This window comes from Dermacentor silvarum, chromosome 8, assembly GCF_013339745.2.
Source record: "Dermacentor silvarum isolate Dsil-2018 chromosome 8, BIME_Dsil_1.4, whole genome shotgun sequence".
NCBI lineage: Eukaryota > Metazoa > Arthropoda > Arachnida > Ixodida > Ixodidae > Dermacentor > Dermacentor silvarum.
The window spans coordinates 164345515-164365192 of NC_051161.1; the positions used below are offsets into that span (position 1 = coordinate 164345515).

The 19678-nt window shown below is 46.7% G+C and overlaps 1 long non-coding RNA gene across 1 annotated transcript; it reads right to left on the bottom strand.

The window, feature by feature from the left end:
• Positions 1-11625: 11625 nt before the first annotated feature.
• On the bottom strand, positions 11626-18184 carry LOC119461818 (uncharacterized). The gene is made up of 3 exons (XR_005194069.2): positions 17326-18184; positions 16057-16160; positions 11626-13698 (listed from the first exon to the last, which is right to left on the bottom strand). It is a non-coding gene; the product is annotated as an uncharacterized LOC119461818 (long non-coding RNA).
• Between the last annotated feature and the right edge of the window lie 1494 nt (positions 18185-19678).

A 19678-nucleotide genomic window follows, 5' to 3' on the forward strand; every position in this document is an offset into this window, starting at 1 on the left:
TCCCAAACAATAGACGGAACATTGAAATCGGCAGCTGTCTGGATATTATATTTTGCTACATCAATAACGGCAAGTAAGTCCATCATATGCTCAGAAAACTGCACGTTACTTCTGTTAGGAGGGAAGTAGGCTGCGCAGAGCTACAAATTTTTGCCGCTATTAACAGTAATTTCAACCCACACAGTTTCTGGTATAATCTCAAAGTCCGCACGCCTTAAAACGCTAAGATTGTTCCGCACGGCAATTAGCACACCGCCGCCGTAATTAACGCGTGCATCACACAGGTGGTCACATCTATGAACTGTGTATTCCGGCGGAAAGTAATTCTTAGAAAGTAAGTCGTTGGCAAATCCAAGTTTCCGTTAAGCAAAAAACATGCTATAAGTAGGCTAACACGTTCTCATAGAAACAGGAGGATTTCGTGCTAGACCATGAATATTTTGGTAAAAATCGGAGCACTTCATTTATGACATGTAACCAGATGCGACAATGTGTTTAGGGATGTGATGATATGCATTCTAAATTGTGCTAAAGTGTGCATTCTAAAGGCACATGCAAGTCCGGATAATATAAGCATTTTCCCACAGGATAGTGGAATGTTGTAATCTATTCAACAGACACCGGTAACAAACGACTGCTGTGGCTTACACAGCACAGGTTTCGCCTTGAATTGCGTACCCTTTTCTTTTTTTTTTTTTTTGCGCCGTGGCACATGCACTTTAGACTTGGCGCCAAGCTGCAAAACAAGCATAACATGCGCAGACATGTTTTGTCTTCTGTGGGGAAAAAAAAACTAAAGAGGGCAGGTGACTCATGGAAAAAACTGTGTTCTGCCAACTATTTTAATTATTTTCTCTTGTGTATATTGGATGGTGTAGAACATTCCACAATCCTGTGGAAAAATACGCAATGGCCAGATTGGTGCCATGCCTTAATAAGGTTACCCCAAATCATTTTTCATGAGCATGCCTTTGATACATTTGTCAGTGCAATGTCGGTCATGTGGCTGTTAGCTTATTTTGAATGACAATCATGGTCATAGATCAAAGCATGTGAAATCATCAGCGTCCTTCAGGGAACAAAACATGAATTTTGCATTTATTGCTCCCATCAACCTACTTGAAGGCTAAATCAGCTTTGACAAATTTCGCTCAAATGAGGTTGCACACGCAAGCGACGCGCCTTTTGCATTTATTCTTTGCCGGTTTCAATAAACTTTCAGCTGTTAGGCGCTTGCCCTGCGCACTTCTTTTCTCCGTGTGGTCATCCCTTCTGTGCGGCTATCATACTGAACTTGAACAAACTCACCCAATTTTACACCCTATAGGTTATAAATCTGCCCTACATCTTATTACTGAACGTTTTGGTTAGTGCATGCCTAATTCACTGCAGCATCTCCTGTGCCTGATGTGCTACACTGCAATACAGGATGTGGCGCTTATAGTACTGGTATCAATCTTGCCGTGCACCAGATGTGTCTTAATCACCTAAAATGACAAGCAAAAGCAGACACTATGATAAATTGTTTTGAAAGAAGGTTCTCAGCATTGTGTTGCACTGAGCTAAATTAATGCTTTGATTCAACGCCTCTAGAACCACGCCCGAGTACCTATAACGGTCAACGCGGGAATAAAGTGCAGGCTATGGGGTCTGCAGCCCCAACATTCAAGAGCCCTGCTTAACCATTTGAAAAAAAAAATACAAGTTGCCGAGCGTGCTTGCTGTCCACCTTGTCGTCGAAAACCGACGGCCGGGGCAACTTCTTGGCAGCCGACGCGTTCGTTTCGGCGAAAGCCCCGAGCTCAGCTCCGGTCTTTTCGGTACAGCGCGTTTCGCCTAAACCACGGCCGCTGGATAAATAAAAGGTGCGGCCCGTTGCGTCGCGCCGAAACTGCGTCTCGGGCCTAGGTCTCCTCGCGCCCGCTCTGGCGCCACTGCTCGGGTACAGCCGTTCACGAAGAAGCGCTTCCACAGCTGCGTTGGTACGCGCGACAGTGACTCTAATGAGGCCGTAAATAACGCGTTTTATAGTTGCACATTACAGGTTGAATATTGAAGTCATTATTAGAAGTGCCGATTGCTTCACATATGTGAAAACTGTGCCCTAGGAGTGCCAATCTTTTGTAAAGTGGGCCTCAATGCTCTCTATGAACGCTGCCCGCTCGACTCACCTAAAATAAAAAGAAGTGCTCTATTACTAATAATCGGGAGTGGATTTCCGTGTTTCGTCAAGACGAAGCAGTGAGTGATGCAGGCACTGAGGAGGGTGTTTTTTTTAATGCTCTGCTCATCTTAGACCTTGCCCGTGTTTCTGATGGGCATGTCTCTCCCAACAGCTCCACTCGCCCCCGCGCCTGGCATGAAACTCATCTTGTTAACCCTCTCGTGCACCCTACTTCCCCCAAGAAAAAAGTGTTGGCTACGTGCCTGACGTTACTAAGTCACGAATTCGAAACGGCATATGAATGTACGTGAGCGTCTGGAAAATTTATAACTGTATGGGTAGGCGACAGAAGTGCGAAATGATTCGACGAACACCTTAACACATTTACTACAACTTTATAGTACATAACGAAGAGCTTATTCACAGGCGGAAAACCTTCCTTGACAGAGGTTGATGCGACAGCGTCAGAACTCGCTCTACTGTTGCAGTTGCATTCCCAGCCCAATTCGCTATAAGAGGCATCGGCAACTTTTTTAAAGAATACTTTGAAGAGCTCCTCAGTGTGAGCGTGGTCGTTTCTTTCACATATGAATTGTCCACAGTGAGTGAGATGTGGAAACAAGGCTGACGTCAGGAGGTGGCACAACTTGCTGCTTTTTCTGACATCGTCTGCCTTGATGACGCGCTGAAGAAAGGTGCAGGTGAGCATGCAAAGCCCGACCACTTCCCTTCGTGGGTACGTCAAGCCTCCATTGTCCATCTTTTTGATGAGACCGTGGAGTGGTCCTGTTGCGTCTGGTGTCTGCAGCAGGGTAATGCACGGGTCACATGGCACCTGGAAAGCAGTATGAAATACCTATGAAAGCCAGAACTCGATAGTGGTAAAATGTGTTCTGCTAAAGCAGTCGTAAGAGTATAAAGATACAGCGTGAAGTTATCACAGGCTTCATTAGTTGCAAAACACTGTCATAATACAGCGAGCTTAAAACACTGCTTGCGTACACACACGAAAACAACCTCATACCTTTTTCTCACATGCTCTCACAACCTATCCAGCAAGAAAAGCTACTGGCGCTGGCTCAAGATCTGCTTCTGCTTGAGACCACAGCGTTAGATATGCGAGCTCACTGGAAAGCTCCGTGGTAGTACGCTCAACAGCAGCTGGTAGGGTGTATGTGTTAGCATCTGAAACAGACAACCGCACGGGTGCCTCCATTTCGCAAGAAAGCGGCGCGTTTCCATCCCTAGCTGCTTGAAGAATGCCAACCTGTAAAATGAAGGAAAATATTTTAGATGAAACGTTGCAAGAGGGCACTTCAGAATATTTTTAGGCAGTACCTTGAGCAGTTTCTCCACAGTGAACACTGCAGTCCTAGCATCCACTCTGTCGTTGCCGCCGTTAAACTGCCGGAGGCAGCTATACAGTGACTCTGTGGGGTCGCTGTTCAGGCCACGTGTCAAGACATAGCGGTAACTGAAATTGAGAAAGTAACCTATATAACACATTGATGAAAAAAAGGTGAAGCTGCAGATGCGCCAAAAAAGAAAACACCTACTTGATATGGTCAAGAAGGTATTCAATCAGTGCCACTGTTGATCGTGTAGTAAGGAGTGTCGCTTCGTACTTCTCTTTCTTTCGTCATTCGCATTGACCGGCCACCTTGCATATAGAGGTCTTCAAGGTAGCAGACGAAATCTAGTTCCAGCCAGGATAGCCTTTCATCGTCTGTCGTGTAAAATGGTTCCTCATGCTGTCCACCTGCCTTCACTGCCCCGATATCATGAAGGGCATATTTCGCGATCATTTTCATGATACTTGTAGTGCTGTTTCTGAATTGGCTTGCCTCAGGATGACATTCGGAGTTTTTCTGAAGAAATTCAAGCGTAGCTATTGTTGGGAGAGAAAATATTTGTCTCGCCCTGCACACTTTCATTTTCTATAAGTTGTTGGGTTGAACGTGTGCACGGGTAAGAAATCCGACCGGCTTCACCAGCAACTGCGACTGAATTTCAAAAAGTTTCTTCAAGTAGAAACCACCCTGAATGAGGCCATCGGCCTCCTTCATCTCTCGTCCAAGAAAATGTGTGCGTATGTTCTTTATGAGGTGATTGGGGTCGAAAGACAAGAACAGTGGGTGACCTTTTCGCAGAGGGTGGTTCACGACATGAACAATGGTGCCATCTCCCGAGAGACGCTTGAATAGAGCAACGTTTGTTTGATGATTGTCAGTTACGATTTTCACAACACGAAAACCGACATCTTCGGCTGCTTTCATGACTTCCAGTGTCATTGCAGAAAGCGTGTCTTTCTTGAGGCATCTTGTGAAAACAGCCCACCGGTATGACATAGCCTGTTGACTGTCCTCGTAAAGCGGTTTGCGACTTCAGGAACTGCACTTGACTCTTCCTCGAGACTCATGTCCACAAGACCAAATATCCTGTCCACTTGTTTGTCATAAATAACTTTCTGCGCAATGGCCATCTCATACATAATGAGTGAGCAGTACGCTTCGTGTTCGGCGGATAGCCCTTCGCGCTCCACACGCAGCCGCTCCCTTATCAGCGAGGTCACACCGACTTCGCCGGACGAGTGTCCTACATTTGAAGCGTAGCACGACATGGGAGCTTCAAAAGGCCTCTGCTTCTAACATGCTTGTACCCTTTGTTTGAACAGGCTTTCCATATAACGCATTCCTGCAGGACTACGTCATCGTAGACGGGCTTTTTGGATGCGGAGCATCTTATAGCGGCGGCCTGTCCCGCGGCATCGTTGGCGTCGGCGTCCATCCGCACCTCTCCTCATTCTCTCCACGCCAGCTGTGCGATAACGCCTCTCTCTCCCCCTCTCCACGCCATCTGTTTGATAACACGCTTCTCCCTCCGTGTCTTCGTCCGCCACCTGTGCGATAGCGCGCGCATGCGCGCCTCTCTCTCTCCTCCTCCTCGCTGCGCCAGCTGCTTATATAAACCCGGTGGATGCGCCGCTGCCTCAGTTGCTGCTTCGGTTTAGTCACGCTGCGCCGTCCGATGCGCTGAATGGACGCCAACGAATCTGTCAACGAACTGTCTGGCACATCTTCAAACAGCAGCAGCCAGTTCATTAACAGAACCGCGAGCACCTCTGAAGGCTGCGCAGAGAAGAGCTCGCGACGCAGAACGTAAACGTCGGCGAAGCGCAGCAGATCCAGATTCAGTTCGCTAACGCGAAGCCGCTTCGAAACGTCAGCGTCGAGCAGGGGATTTCACACTTCGAGAACGCGAAGCAGCTTCGAAACGTCAACGTCGAGCAGCGGACCCTGAGCTTCGAGAACGGGAAGCCGCGTTAGTTCGTGAACGTCGAGCAGCAGAACCTGAGGTTCGGGACTGTGAAGTTCAACGTAAACGTACGAAGCGAGCGGCGGAACCCGACCTTCGAGAACGGGAAGCCGCGCTGGTTCGTGAACGTCGAGCAGCAGAACCTGAGGTTCGGGACTGTGAAGTTCAACGTAAACGTACGAAGCGAGCGGCGGAACCCGACCTTCGAGAACGTGAAGCCGCGTTGGTTCGTGAACGTCGAGCAGCGGATCCTGAGCTTCGGCAACGTGAAGCAGCGTCGGTTCGAGAACGCCGAGCAGCAGAACCTGAGGTTCGGGACCGTGAAGTTCAACGTAAACGTACGAAGCGAGCGGCGGAACCCGACCTTCGAGAACGTGAAGCCGCGTTGGTTCGTGAACGTCGAGCAGCGGATCCTGAGCTTCGGCAACGTGAAGCAGCGTCGGTTCGAGAACGTCGAGCAGCAGAACCTGAGGTTCGGGACCGTGAAGTTCAACGTAAACGTACGAAGCGAGCGGCGGAACCCGAAGTTCGAGAACGGTAAGCCGCGTGTAAACGTCAACAACGAGAGGCTGCTCCCGATGCTGCATGTGATACCGCGAGCGCGCCGCCGCTTCCGCGGCGCGCTCGATGCTCCGCAACAGCCCATGGTTCCCCTCGGGAATATGGTGTAATTTTTCTTGCCTAAACTGACCACTTGGTTGCAGATATAAACCACAGTTTTGTCTCCTTGCGATTTTTGTAATGCATGAACAAAGGCCTGGACATCTTTGTTGCTTTCATAACTTAATAGGCGTTCCTGCATTTCATCTCGGTTGGCCTGCAATTTTTTCAACTGTTCTCCTTGACGAGCAACTTTCTTTTTCAATACGTTCACTGCTTTATTTGACTCTTCCAAGACATGCGCAAGATCTAATGTGGTTTGGCTGGCCTGATCTACAGGACAGCTACGTTCTGTGCACGATTCTGAGGCAGACTTGTGGAACGAGCGCTTCGATCTCTCCTTTCACAGGGTACGAGGAACCTTTGATCTTGGGGATTTCTCCTGAGCTTTCACAATTACCTGCCCCAACTATTGCGTCATCAGCTGGATTCATTCGCCGGCGTTTCCTGGGCTGCACGTTCGTTTTTTGCATGTACTGCGGAAACCCAGGAAACACAGTTGGGACCGCTGTCGGAAGCAAAAGCCTAATGTTCGTGTTCTTTTTATAGTTATCCTCAGTAAAATGTAATGAACACACCAGCGACCTGCCGCTTGGATCCCACTTGCTTCCTCTCCCTGACAGCCCTTGGCGAGAAATATTCTTCAGCCAGGCTTCCCGACGCTGTAGATCGCAGGAGAATTCATGGTACTTCGCAGTAGCGTCTCTTCTCGCGTTCGAGTTGCACAGCGGCACACAACAGCTTCGCGGCATTACACCGCTAGAAAAAACCGTCTGCCACACAAGCGTACTCCAAAGAACCGTAGTCAAGCATTGAAAACCTAAGGCAAGCGGCTCACACGCACGATCATACAAATAAAGAACACGAGAATGCGCAAGAAAAAGCACACCAACAGGGATAAATCCTGCGGCAACCACACTGTAGCACGAACCGGCGTCTGCCTTGCGTACCGGAGCAGTGGCGTCCTTCTCGTGTTCGAGTTGTACAGCGGCACACAACAGCTTCGTGGCATCACACCGCTAGTAAAAACCGTCTGCCACACACGCGCACTCCAAAGAACCGTAGTCAAGCAAAGAAAGCCTAAGGCAAGCTGCTCACACTCACGATCATACAAAAAAGCACACGAGAATGCGCACGAAAAAGCACACCAACACGGATAAATCCTGCGGCAACCACACTGTAGCACGAACCGGCGTCTGCCTTGCGTACCGGAGCAGTGGCGTCCTTCTCGTGTTCGAGTTGTACAGCGGCACACAACAGCTTCGTGGCATCACACCGCTAGTAAAAACCGTCTGCCACACACGCGCACTCCAAAGAACCGTAGTCAAGCACAGAAATCCTAAGGCAAGCTGCTCACACTCACGATCATACAAAAAAGCACACGAGAATGCGCATGAAAAAGCACACCAACACGGATAAATCCTGCGGCAACCACACTGTAGCACGAACCGGCGTCTGCCTTGCGTACCGGAGCAGTGGCGTCCTTCTCGTGTTCGAGTTGTACAGCGGCACACAACAGCTTCGTGGCATCACACCGCTAGTAAAAACCGTCTGCCACACACGCGCACTCCAAAGAACCGTAGTCAAGCACAGAAAGCCTAAGGCAAGCTGCTCACACTCACGATCATACAAAAAAGCACACGAGAATGCGCAAGAAAAAGCACACCAACAGGGATAAATCCTGCGGCAACCACACTGTAGCACGAACCGGCGTCTGCCTTGCGTACCGGAGCAGTGGCGTCCTTCTCGTGTTCGAGTTGTACAGCGGCACACAACAGCTTCGTGGCATCACACCGCTAGTAAAAACCGTCTGCCACACACGCGCACTCCAAAGAACCGTAGTCAAGCACAGAAAGCCTAAGGCAAGCTGCTCACACTCACGATCATACAAAAAAGCACACGAGAATGCGCAAGAAAAAGCACACCAACAGGGATAAATCCTGCGGCAACCACACTTTAGCACGAACCGGCGTCTGCCTTGCGTACCGGAGCAGTGGCGTCCTTCTCGTGTTCGAGTTGTATAGCGGCACACAACAGCTTCGTGGCATCACACCGCTAGTAAAAACCGTCTGCCACACACGCGCACTCCAAAGAACCGTAGTCAAGCACAGAAAGCCTAAGGCAAGCTGCTCACACTCACGATCATACAAAAAAGCACACGAGAATGCGCACGAAAAAGCACACCAACACGGATAAATCCTGCGGCAACCACACTGTAGCACGAACCGGCGTCTGCCTTGCGTACCGGAGCAGTGGCGTCCTTCTCGTGTTCGAGTTGTACAGCGGCACACAACAGCTTCGTGGCATCACACCGCTAGTAAAAACCGTCTGCCACACACGCGCACTCCAAATAACCGTAGTCAAGCACAGAAAGCCTAAGTCAAGCTGCTCACACTCACGATCATACAAAAAAGCACACGAGAATGCGCAAGAAAAAGCACACCAACAGGGATAAATCATGCGGCAACCACACTGTAGCACGAACCGGCGTCTGCCTTGCGTACCGGAGCAGTGGCGTCCTTCTCGTGTTCGAGTTGTACAGCGGCACACAACAGCTTCGTGGCATCACACCGCTAGTAAAAACCGTCTGCCACACACGCGCACTCCAAAGAACCGCAGTCAAGCACAGAAAGCCTAAGGCAAGCTGCTCACACTCACGATCATACAAAAAAGCACACGAGAATGCGCACGAAAAAGCACACCAACACGGATAAATCCTGCGGCAACCACACTGTAGCACAAACCGGTGTCTGCCTTGCGTACCGGAGCCGTGGCGTCCTTCTCGCGTTCGAGTTGTACAGCGGCACACAACAGCTTCGTGGCATCACACCGCTACTAAAAACCGTCTGCCACACACGCGCACTCCAAAGAACCGTAGTCAAGCACAGAAAGCCTAAGGCAAGCTGCTCACACTCACGATCATACAAAAAAGCACACGAGAATGCGCAAGAAAAAGCACACCAACAGGGATAAATCCTGCGGCAACCACACTGTAGCACGAACCGGCGCCTGCCTTGCGTACCGGAGCAGTGGCGTCCTTCTCGTGTTCGAGTTGTACAGCGGCACACAACAGTTTCGTGGCATCACACCGCTAGTAAAAACCGTCTGCCACACACGCGCACTCCAAAGAACCGTAGTCAAGCACAGAAAGCCTAAGGCAAGCTGCTCACACTCATGATCATACAAAAAAGCACACGAGAATGCGCAAGAAAAAGCACACCAACAGGGATAAATCCTGCGGCAACCACACTGTAGCACGAACCGGCGTCTGCCTTGCGTACCGGAGCAGTGGCGTCCTTCTCGTGTTCGAGTTGTACAGCGGCACACAACAGCTTCGTGGCATCACACCGCTAGTCAAAACCGTCTGCCACACACGCGCACTCCAAAGAACCGTAGTCAAGCACAGAAAGCCTAAGGCAAGCTGCTCACACTCACGATCATACAAAAAAGCACACGAGAATGCGCACGAAAAAGCCCACCAACACGGATAAATCCTGCGGCAACCACACTGTAGCACGAACCGGCGTCTGCCTTGCGTACCGGAGCCGTGGCGTCCTTCTCGCGTTCGAGTTGTACAGCGGCCCACCACAGCTTCGTGGCATCACACCGCTAGTAAAAACTGTCTGCCACACAAGCGCACTCCAAAGAACCGTAGTCAAGCACAGAAAGCCTAAGGCAAGCTGCTCAAACGCACGATCATACAAAAAAACACACGAGAATGCGCACGAAAAAGCACACCAACACGGATAAATCCTGCGGCAACCACACTTTCACGAACCGGCATCTGCCTTGCGTACCGTAGCAGTGGCGTCCTTCTCACGTTCGAGTTGTACAGCGGCACACAACAGCTTCGTGGTATCACACCGCTAGTAAAAACTGTCTGCCACACATGCGCACACCAACGAACCGTAGTCAAGCACAGAAAACCTCAGGCAAGCTGTTCACAAACACGATCACACAAAAAAAGAGCACGAGAATGCGCAAGAAAAAGCACACAAACACGGATAAATCCTGCTGCAACCACACTGTTGCACGAACCGGCGTCTGCCTTGCGTACCGGAGCAGTGCCATCCTTGTCGCGTTCTGGTTGTACAGCGGCACACAACAGCCTCGCGGCATCACACCGCTAGTAAAAACTGTCTGCCACACATGCGCACACCAAAGAACCGTAGTCAAGTACAGAAAACCTCAGGCAAGCTGTTCACAAACACGATCACACAAGATAAATGTCACAGTTTCGCCCTAAGGGCGAAGCAATGAATGCGATAGCAACACAGCAATGTCATACGAAGTAAGGTGAGCGGCTTTGGTAGCAACAACACGCAGAACTGTTGTCGACGCCATCGGCGTTTTGCCCGCGTTAGCTCAAAATGCGTGCGGCGTTGGTGACTGTTGCTGGAAGCCTCTGATATAAATAGGCACTTGGTGCCGCAGCTAAACGTCGGCTCCCTTCCCTCCCCCTCCCCCACGGCCTCTCGCGCGTCTGAAGAAGGCGCGTTTGCTCTACATATATGGTGATTGTAAAGGAGAAAAGAGACGCCTACTTCTGCAGCCCTTAAGCGAGCACGGCGCAGAACGCGCGTTTGTTCTCCGCCGTGCGTTCACTCCCCGTGAAAGACGCGCCCCTCGCGCCCTTTCACTCGCACATACAGCGTTCGGCGCGCGGCGACGATTTCATCTCCAAATGACGTCATACGGAACCTCACGGCGACGGCGACGGCGACGGAGACGCCGACGGCAGAAATCTGCTTTTGAGTGTCCATATAATTGCTATCGCAATAAAAAGAGCACGAGAATGCGCAAGAAAAAGCACACAAACACGGTTAAATCCAGCGGCAACCACACTGTAGCACGAACCGGCGTCTGCCTTACGTACCGGAGCAGTGGCGTCCTTCTCGCGTTCTGGTTGTACAGCGGCACTCAACAGCCTCGCGGCATCACACCGCTAGTAAAAACTGTCTGCCACACATGCGCACACCAAAGAACCGTAGTCAAGTACAGAAAACCTCAGGCAAGCTGCTCACACGCACGATCATACAAAAAAGCACACGAGAATGCGCACGAAAAAGCACACGAACACGGATAAATCCTGCGGCAACCACATTTTCACGAACCGGCGTCTGCCTTGCGTACCGGAGCAGTGGCGTCCTTCTCGCGTTCTGGTTGTACAGCGGCACACAACAGCTTCGTGGCATCACACCGCTAGTAAAAACTGTCTGCCACACATGCGCACACCAAAGAACCGTAGTCAAGTACAGAAAACCTCAGGCAAGCTGCTCACACGCACGATCATACAAAAAAGCACACGAGAATGCGCACGATAAAGCACACCAACACGGATAAATCCTGCGGCAACCACACTTTCACGAACCGGCGTCTGCCTTGCGTACCGGAGCAGTGGCGTCCTTCTCGCGTTCTGGTTGTACAGCGGCCCTATAAACCATAAACATTGCCTGGATGTCCACTAGATATTTCAGTTGGACATTCAATACCTCTATTAGAGGTTCAAATAGATCTAGTTTACGTAAAATCTACGTAGGTGGTACTGTCAAAAGTCCTCTTTTTTTACGTTGAAAAGATGTTATATGGATGTAATTGCTGGACATTTGTTACATTGTTTGGATATTAGTTTTGAGCCGAAATACGTAATAAGTACGTTCCCAAGATGTAATTTTATACATTCCCCAGCATGTGCGGCAATCGTGTAGTGTCTTTTTCACGTGATAGAAAAATGATACCAGCCTTGAAACTTTGGTTCCACAGCAAAATTTTATTTTAGAACAAGCATTACACATAATAAAGTAACCTTTCATAGAAAAAAATAGAACTAAAACAAACTCACGCGTACATCCTCAAAGAGTATCTCAAGCTTTTATTCAGGATATGTTTAACAAAATGAAAGCTATGTTGAACAGCAAAAATGAGACCTATATCATACAGAATTTTAGGATATCGTTGCTTAGAAAATATAGAACTAGCTAAACCAGAGAAATAAATCCCTAAATAATGCCCTTGCAAAGTATACCTCAAGCTCTCGCTGAGGAATCCCTGTTATACCATACATAAAATGCAGCTAAGACAATATTGCATAAAAAATACTAAGATGAACAGCAAGACCTGAAATGTCGAAGCGATGAATAGCATGAACTTGAACAAGAGTTCTTTTGAACACGCAACTCTTACATCTGGCAGCATAAAGCTCAATATTTTCTCAGATATATTTGTGACCTTGTCAAAATGCAGACAATTCATGTGCAAGTAAAACAAAATCAATAGATGTGCAAGTAAAATCTGCGAAATGTGACTAGAAAGTTGGTCGAAGCAAAATCCACAAAACCTGACTAGAAATACACAAACTACAAACTTCCAGGAGTGATGCACACATCTTCTGTGAGTAAAACATTAAACGCAATGCATGGTCCTTGTGATATCTGCAGAATGTTAGTAGAAATAAACAAATAAGTACAACCTTCTTTATATATTAGAATGAAATGAAAATTTAAAAATAATATTGTGCTGTCCAAGTTTATGTTGTTATTTATGAAGGCTGTATTAGCAATGATGACATCAATGGCAGCAGCACGCTGGTGTGACAAATCTCGGCAGTTGCATAGCAAGCTGGGCACTTGATATAGGAAACGGCACAAAGGTGCCAAGAATGGTAGAAAAACATTTGAGCAGAGTAACCAGTTGGGCTTGCTGCTTGAACATCGTAGAAGGCCATGGCGCGGAACCGACGAAGACAGGAGAGGCACACAAAGAACAGACACAGCACTGACTTTCAGAAAGCTGATTCTTGTTGAAAGTCAACACTGTGTCTGTGTTCTTTGTCTTTGTTGGTTCCGCGCTGTAGCCTTCTATGAAGAAAAAACATGTTGACCCACATCTACTCTACAGGAACAGTAACACAACTCTACAATATGTGTACATACTGACATAGAAGTCTATCTGAAGACCAACTGTATGGATAAATTATGCAGTAGAGCTATTGGTTGAACTTAAGGCATGTATATCATTTACAAAGTATACACTTGGCACAGCAGTGGAGCACATGGCACATTCCAGACCTGGTCAAGCATTTGACAATATTGGAGCACTTGGTAAAATGGAGATGCAATGGGGCACTTGGTATACTGTAGAAACGGAGAGCACTCGGCAAAGCAGCGGAGCACATAACACAGTACTGGAGCACTTGGCGACTTGGTAATGCACTTCACAAATGGAGACGCGATGGGACACTTTATATACTGGAGAGATGTGGAGAGCGCAAGGCAGAGTGGCGAAGCACATAACAGTACTAGAGCATTTGGCACATTGGTGGCATCATAAAGCACTTGGCAGTATTGGACAACTCGGCACACTGGAGCTCGACGCCACGGGTAATCGGCGAAAGTACCGCAGGCCTAGGAGACCATGTCACACATGTCCGGGCTGTTCAGTGGCACAGCGCTGAAGAAAGCAAGGTCACTCTGGCAGCTAGATGCTGCGGGTGATAGGTAAATGTGCAACAGGCCGAGGGAACCATGTCGCACATATCCGGGCTGTTCAGTGGCACAGTCCTGCAGAAAACATGGTCACGCAAGGTCAAAGAATTCACCATAAAATGCCGCGAGCTAATAACTTTTAACACAGACTTTGGTGAGAAAAAAAATCATACCATTTGTAGATATTATGGATTTGTTAAAAAAACGATACTTTAGGCTAAGATTTGCTCTCAATAAATTTTCTATATTCTTTCTACGTAAACATGAAGCGTAGGGAAAAATTTTAAGGGGGCTAAGGATTATGCAGTAAGCTGTGGAATAGAGGAGTTTAGTGTGATGGCATAGAAAGATCGCTTCAGTGTATACGCCAAGGTATGTTATATTTCAGTTTGCCAAGATGACTGCAGAAGATTACGTGAAGTGATAAGTTTGAATATTAGCAAGGTGTACGGTGTGGATTCATTTAGAGCAACAATGACGCTAAAGATCATTAGGATAAATATTTGTCTAGTAGTGAACTTAGAGGTACGAGATTTCTGGCTTTATATTTTTTGCTTTAAATGGCGGTTGTGGACATAACCCTAAAAGAACTCGTAAGTATCATAGTGTCCTAAATAATATACTGCATAGTTTTTGTATCAACCAGCCTCCCAAAAACCAAAACTGGTTCTAGAAAACCTGTATAGTGCATTCAGGGTGGTCTGTGGCTTGCCAGAATAGTTTTTTTTTTCAAAATCCGGTATCAAGTCAGTGGTATCGTGTCAGTACTTACATATACAGAGTGTTTCAATTTAGCTGCACAAAATTTTTAAAAATTGCCTGTGGCACATAGCACAATTATAATCCTTGATCTAAACTACACGATGAGGTGGCCACTACTTCTGCAAGAAATCAGTATGCCTAACTGAATAATTAACACAATTATCCTAATAAACCTTTTAATTGTTTTACGGCACATCTTTCAATCTACGAATTACAGCCGCCGAGTTCGCAAGGCATATGCACTTGCAACGAATTCTCAGGAGTGAACCAGTCTCAAAATATTAATTTTCAAAGTGTCCTACGAAATGCATGGGCGTTCCAGTGAACTTTTAAAGGAAAATGCTGTTTTATGCATTGAAGCAAAGTTAACTGGAACGTCCATGCATTTCGTAGGACGCTGTGAAAATTAATATGGCACATTGCAGACGTGGTCAAGCATTTGACAATATTAGAGCACTTGGTAAAATGGAGACGCAAAGGGGCACTTGGTATACTGCAGAAATGGAGAGCACTCGGCACAGCGGCGGAGCACGTAACACAGTACTGGAGCACTTGGTGACTTGGACCACAGACCACCCTGAATAATGCACTATACAGGTTATCTAGAACCAGTCTTGGTTTTTGGGAGGCTGGTTGACACAAAAGCTATGCAGTATATTATTTAGGACACCATGATGCTTACGAGCTGGGCAAGCCATGTAATGCGTAGGATGGATAACCGGTGGACCATTAGGGTTACAGATTGGATACCAAGAGAAGGGAAGCGCAGTCGAGGTCGGCAGAAAACCAGATGGGATGATGAAGTTAGGAAATTTGCAGGCGCAAGTTGGAATACGCTAGCGCAAGACAGGGGTAAATGGAGATCGCAGGGCGAGGCCTTCGTCCTGCAGTGGACAAAATAGGCTGATGATGATGATGCTTACGAGTTCTTTTTGTAGGGTTTAAATGTCCACAACCTCCATCTAAAGCAGAAAATATAAAGCCAGAAATCTCGTACCTCTAAGCTCACTGCTAGACAAATATTTATCCTAATGATCTTTAGCGTCTTTGTTGCTCTAAATGAATCCACACCGTACAGCTTGATAATATTTCAACTTATCACTTCACGTAATCTTCTGCAGTCATCTTGCCAAACTGAAATATAACGTACCTTGGCATATACAGTGAAGCGATCTTTCTATGTCATCACACTAAACTCGTCCATTCCCCAGCTTACTGCACGATACTTAGCCCCCTTTAAATTTTTCCTTACGCTTCAAGTTTACGATGAAAGAATATAGTAAATAGGTGCTTCAAATGCACGGCTACACTCGACAGTGCCTAGTGTAAATGATAATAAGTGTACGTTTTGCTAAGAAGCTTACAGTTATTTTGTTATAACTGTAGCAAAAATTACTGTTACCCAATTGTATCAATGAAGTTTACTACCTACCTGCCTACCCAATTGAATTGTATGACAGTTGCTTCCTCTTCAATACCGGAGAGCTTGAGTGCAAGCCTCACTCATGCTATCTTGCCCAGTTCGAAAAAATACCTCATTGCTGCTGCAGTTAACATGCAGAAAGGTTTTTTTTTTTCAAATCTGCTTTCGTATCCTAGGAGTGTCTTTCATAGCTGGTTTCACATTTGCAATATGTTTAAACCATTGCGACACATATGAAGACACATTACCTTGGCAATGGCAGTTCTGTGCCTGGCAGGAGCGTGACGCAGCCACTCCCAGATGGCTGTTTCTACAGCAAATTCGCTGGTCTCATGGCCAGTCTGGACGGCACCTATGTTAAATAAAGATTTTGTCATTACATGAAAAAAAAGCATTCAAATTCCAACATACTTATTTATTGACACAGTAAGCAAATTACTACATCTCGAACTTCCTCACAGCAAAACTATTTTATCACCTCAACAACTCAGCCAATAAAAAAGATCACAAAAAATTTGGTCGTGCTCCAAATGCTCTGATGTATACAATGTGCAAAATACGCATGCTTCCACTCCAACCACGTTCCACCTACATATGCTCTTGTCATTATCAAACAGCAGATCCAAAACACGTAGCAGGTGCATTTGAAGTGGAAGCATGCTCTAATTTTCTTTAAATTTATCAACGAAATTTAAGCTAGTTTAAGGCAACACATACACATACCTCGACAGCCCCACGGGGGGTCTTCAGAAAAGTTCTAGCATCTTTTGAAAGATTCCGGAAACACCCGTGTGCTCTTAGAAGTCGGAAAGCGGTGTCAGGGACCTGTGGGTAATGTTACATTGTAGAGCCCAATTTGCAAGCGAAGCTGCGAAATTTTAGCTGCTAGTGCTTTGGCTTCCTGCCCGTTCTGCGGTTTCCTGCACGTCAGCGTTAAATACATCCTTATGAATCCTCACCGGCTTCACATAGACACCAGTCGCCGAAAACCTCAGCATTACGATCTGAACAATCTGAGCTGCTTTCTGTGCAATCCGGGCCGGTATTTTGAAGCGATGCCTTGCGCTTTATTTACTTGATTTATCATCCACCACTCACGGCCGGCTGATCCCGTTGATAACGTGAGCGGACCGTCACTCTGCCCACTGACCAAGCGCGAAAAGCGCGAAGAGGCATTAGCATCGGAAAGGCATCGCTACAAAATACCAGCCCTGAACAGTAGCGCGGCCTGTAGCCGCGCTACTGCTAACAGGCGTTGCGCTTACTGCACTGAAGCTAGGATACTCGCTGTCGGAGTAGCTCGCTTGCGGTTCACTTTTGGACACGCTACCGCTAGCCCGTCGCGAACGCTTACTGAGCTGCCGGTGCGCAAAGCTGTCGCCTGCCTCGACAAGCTGGCCAAGCGCTTTAAACATTTCGGCAACCTCGCGGCGTGCTCCGCTGTTGACATCTCTCAACATAGTGTTCATAATCAATACACATAAGCATGCTGGCTACGCTAACAAACGTTTACTTACCGTTACGAGACAAAGGGCTGCTGTTCCCACCGGAGCTCACATCGCGCCTTCTGTGCCGCCGCTTTCGAGGGTGCGATAAACAGACGTTCAAAGCTTGCGGTTCGTACGACTTTCTGATCGGTGGGCACTCTGGAGGACGCCAGTGACGATCACGCAGCCCCAGCCCCAACAGCACTTCAAAAAACTCATGCAAACACGCGACTTGAAGTTCACTCCGGCTCCGAGAAGAATGACGCAATCGCAACGCAAATACGCCGCCAAAGCAGGCAGAAGGAAAATGCGAGACGTTGCGCCAAACTGCTTCTTGCCAATTCTTCTTTAATATTGCTACTATATTTACGTTATTATTTTATAATATTAAATGTAATAATATGTAATAATAATTATACAATAACGCAACGTTCACAAGGTTTTGTCTTTAAAGTATAAATGAAAGGCTGTTGATTACTGTAGGCGCCATTTTGTTAAGGACAATTTTCAGGATTTTGGCGCGAAAATTGAAATTTTACGTTCATTTGCTAGAAAAAGTTATTTCGTAGCAACAAGCAATTAGCACAATACTAATACCGATTGCTATACCTACACGTGCACCAACCAAAAATTATCGAATTAGGGTAGGCAAGAGATAAAGGCGAACTTTGGATGCAATGATTTATAGCACGTCGAAATAAAAAGATAGCAATTATGTAATATTGTTTATATTTCAGGGAACTGTCACTTCTTGAGATTATTTAAACTATACAAAAGCAACAAAATAAACAACACAATCATATTAAAATAGTACATGAGATAAAAATAATAAAATAAAATAGCACAGCAATTATATAATATAGATTTAGACAGAATGCCGTGTGCAATATTACGAGGCTGCGCGGGGAATATACTTACATTGTGGAGTGGATTGCAGATAAGCCTTGAAGGTCAGTCATATAAATTAACACGACAGCGTTAAGGGCCCCGTGTCGCAGAAAATGCGGCGTTGGCGTCGGCGTAAGCGCCGGCGTCCGTGGCGGAGAAAATCATCCCGAACCACCCCGACCGCGCAGGCCCTCCGTGTGGCGCAAGGTGTTTATGAACAAAAATTGAATTTCTCACAGTAAAATCCGTCAGAAAAACCACAACCTACAACCATGGTGGCATCGGATTGTAATTTGAATGTACGAGAAAACAATTCTGTTACGAGGAAACGCAAACACAAACCCCTTTTCCAGCATTTCTACCATACCAACAGTGGTGCGCTCGGGTAGTTTACTTGCGAAAATCCTATCCAGATGTCACTCGCATCCTCGACAAGGTCAAATTGGGACTAAGCCTGCCTAATGCGTTTTGGACATGCGCGCGCGTCGGGGCAATAGCAATCAATTAATAAAATAAGTAAAAAGGTCCCAAGGCCTTCACATTTTAATATAAGACGACTTATATTGCCCCTGTAAAAACGTCTTCCCAGCAATCCATTTCTGTTTAAAAGTGAAGCCCACTTTAAGGTGATTGGTGTAAGTTTGGTCTTTTAAGCTGGATGTCCCACATTCTGTGTTGCAGTGAAGCCTAGTCATAAAGAAAAATGCGATGCGAACGGGGCTCGATAACTCTATCGCGTTCCACTCTTAACGGCGAAACTTGCGTCCTCCATTTTTTTTTGTTGCCCGAGATTTCAATATAGTTCTTATTTACTCAAACATCTCAGGCATTAAAATATATTGTAGCACTTCCTAATGAGGGGTAAATCTATCGGTAATTTCATATCCCTAACTTCGGGCGAGTTAAATATTAATAGTAATAATAATAACAATAACAATAAAAACCCAACAATAACAATAACAGTGCACACCACGTAAGCGCATACATACATACATTCATACATACATCCTGCATGCCTTCGAAATGTATGAGGTATGGTTCAAGTGCTATGTGTACCAAATAATTTTATGGTGCCTGAATGATATCCTATGTACATCCATAGTACGTTATCTGGTAGTCTAACATTCATGTAGATAGTACATCTTATGGACATCCATGCGTTTCCTTATAAAAAAGGTACGTACTCGAGACGTAATATGTACGTCACCTCAAGACGTTGACGTTTGGATCAATTATAGACGTTGAAGAGAGGTTCGTGGTTCACAGGGAAAAAGCGTTTGTGTTTCCAAGTTACGCGCAGCAAGGTGGGAAAGTTCTTAGTGGTGAGTGGCAAGGAAGAGGCTGTGGAAGGTGCTTAAGTCTCATCGTTTCGAAGGACGAATGATTCTAAACACAAACTGGTCATTACCGCGGTCCTCCACTCTAATTACCAAGTGGCGCGCGGTTCGTAGTGCAATATTAACGAAGAAATAACTTACGCACTTCCCGATTAAGC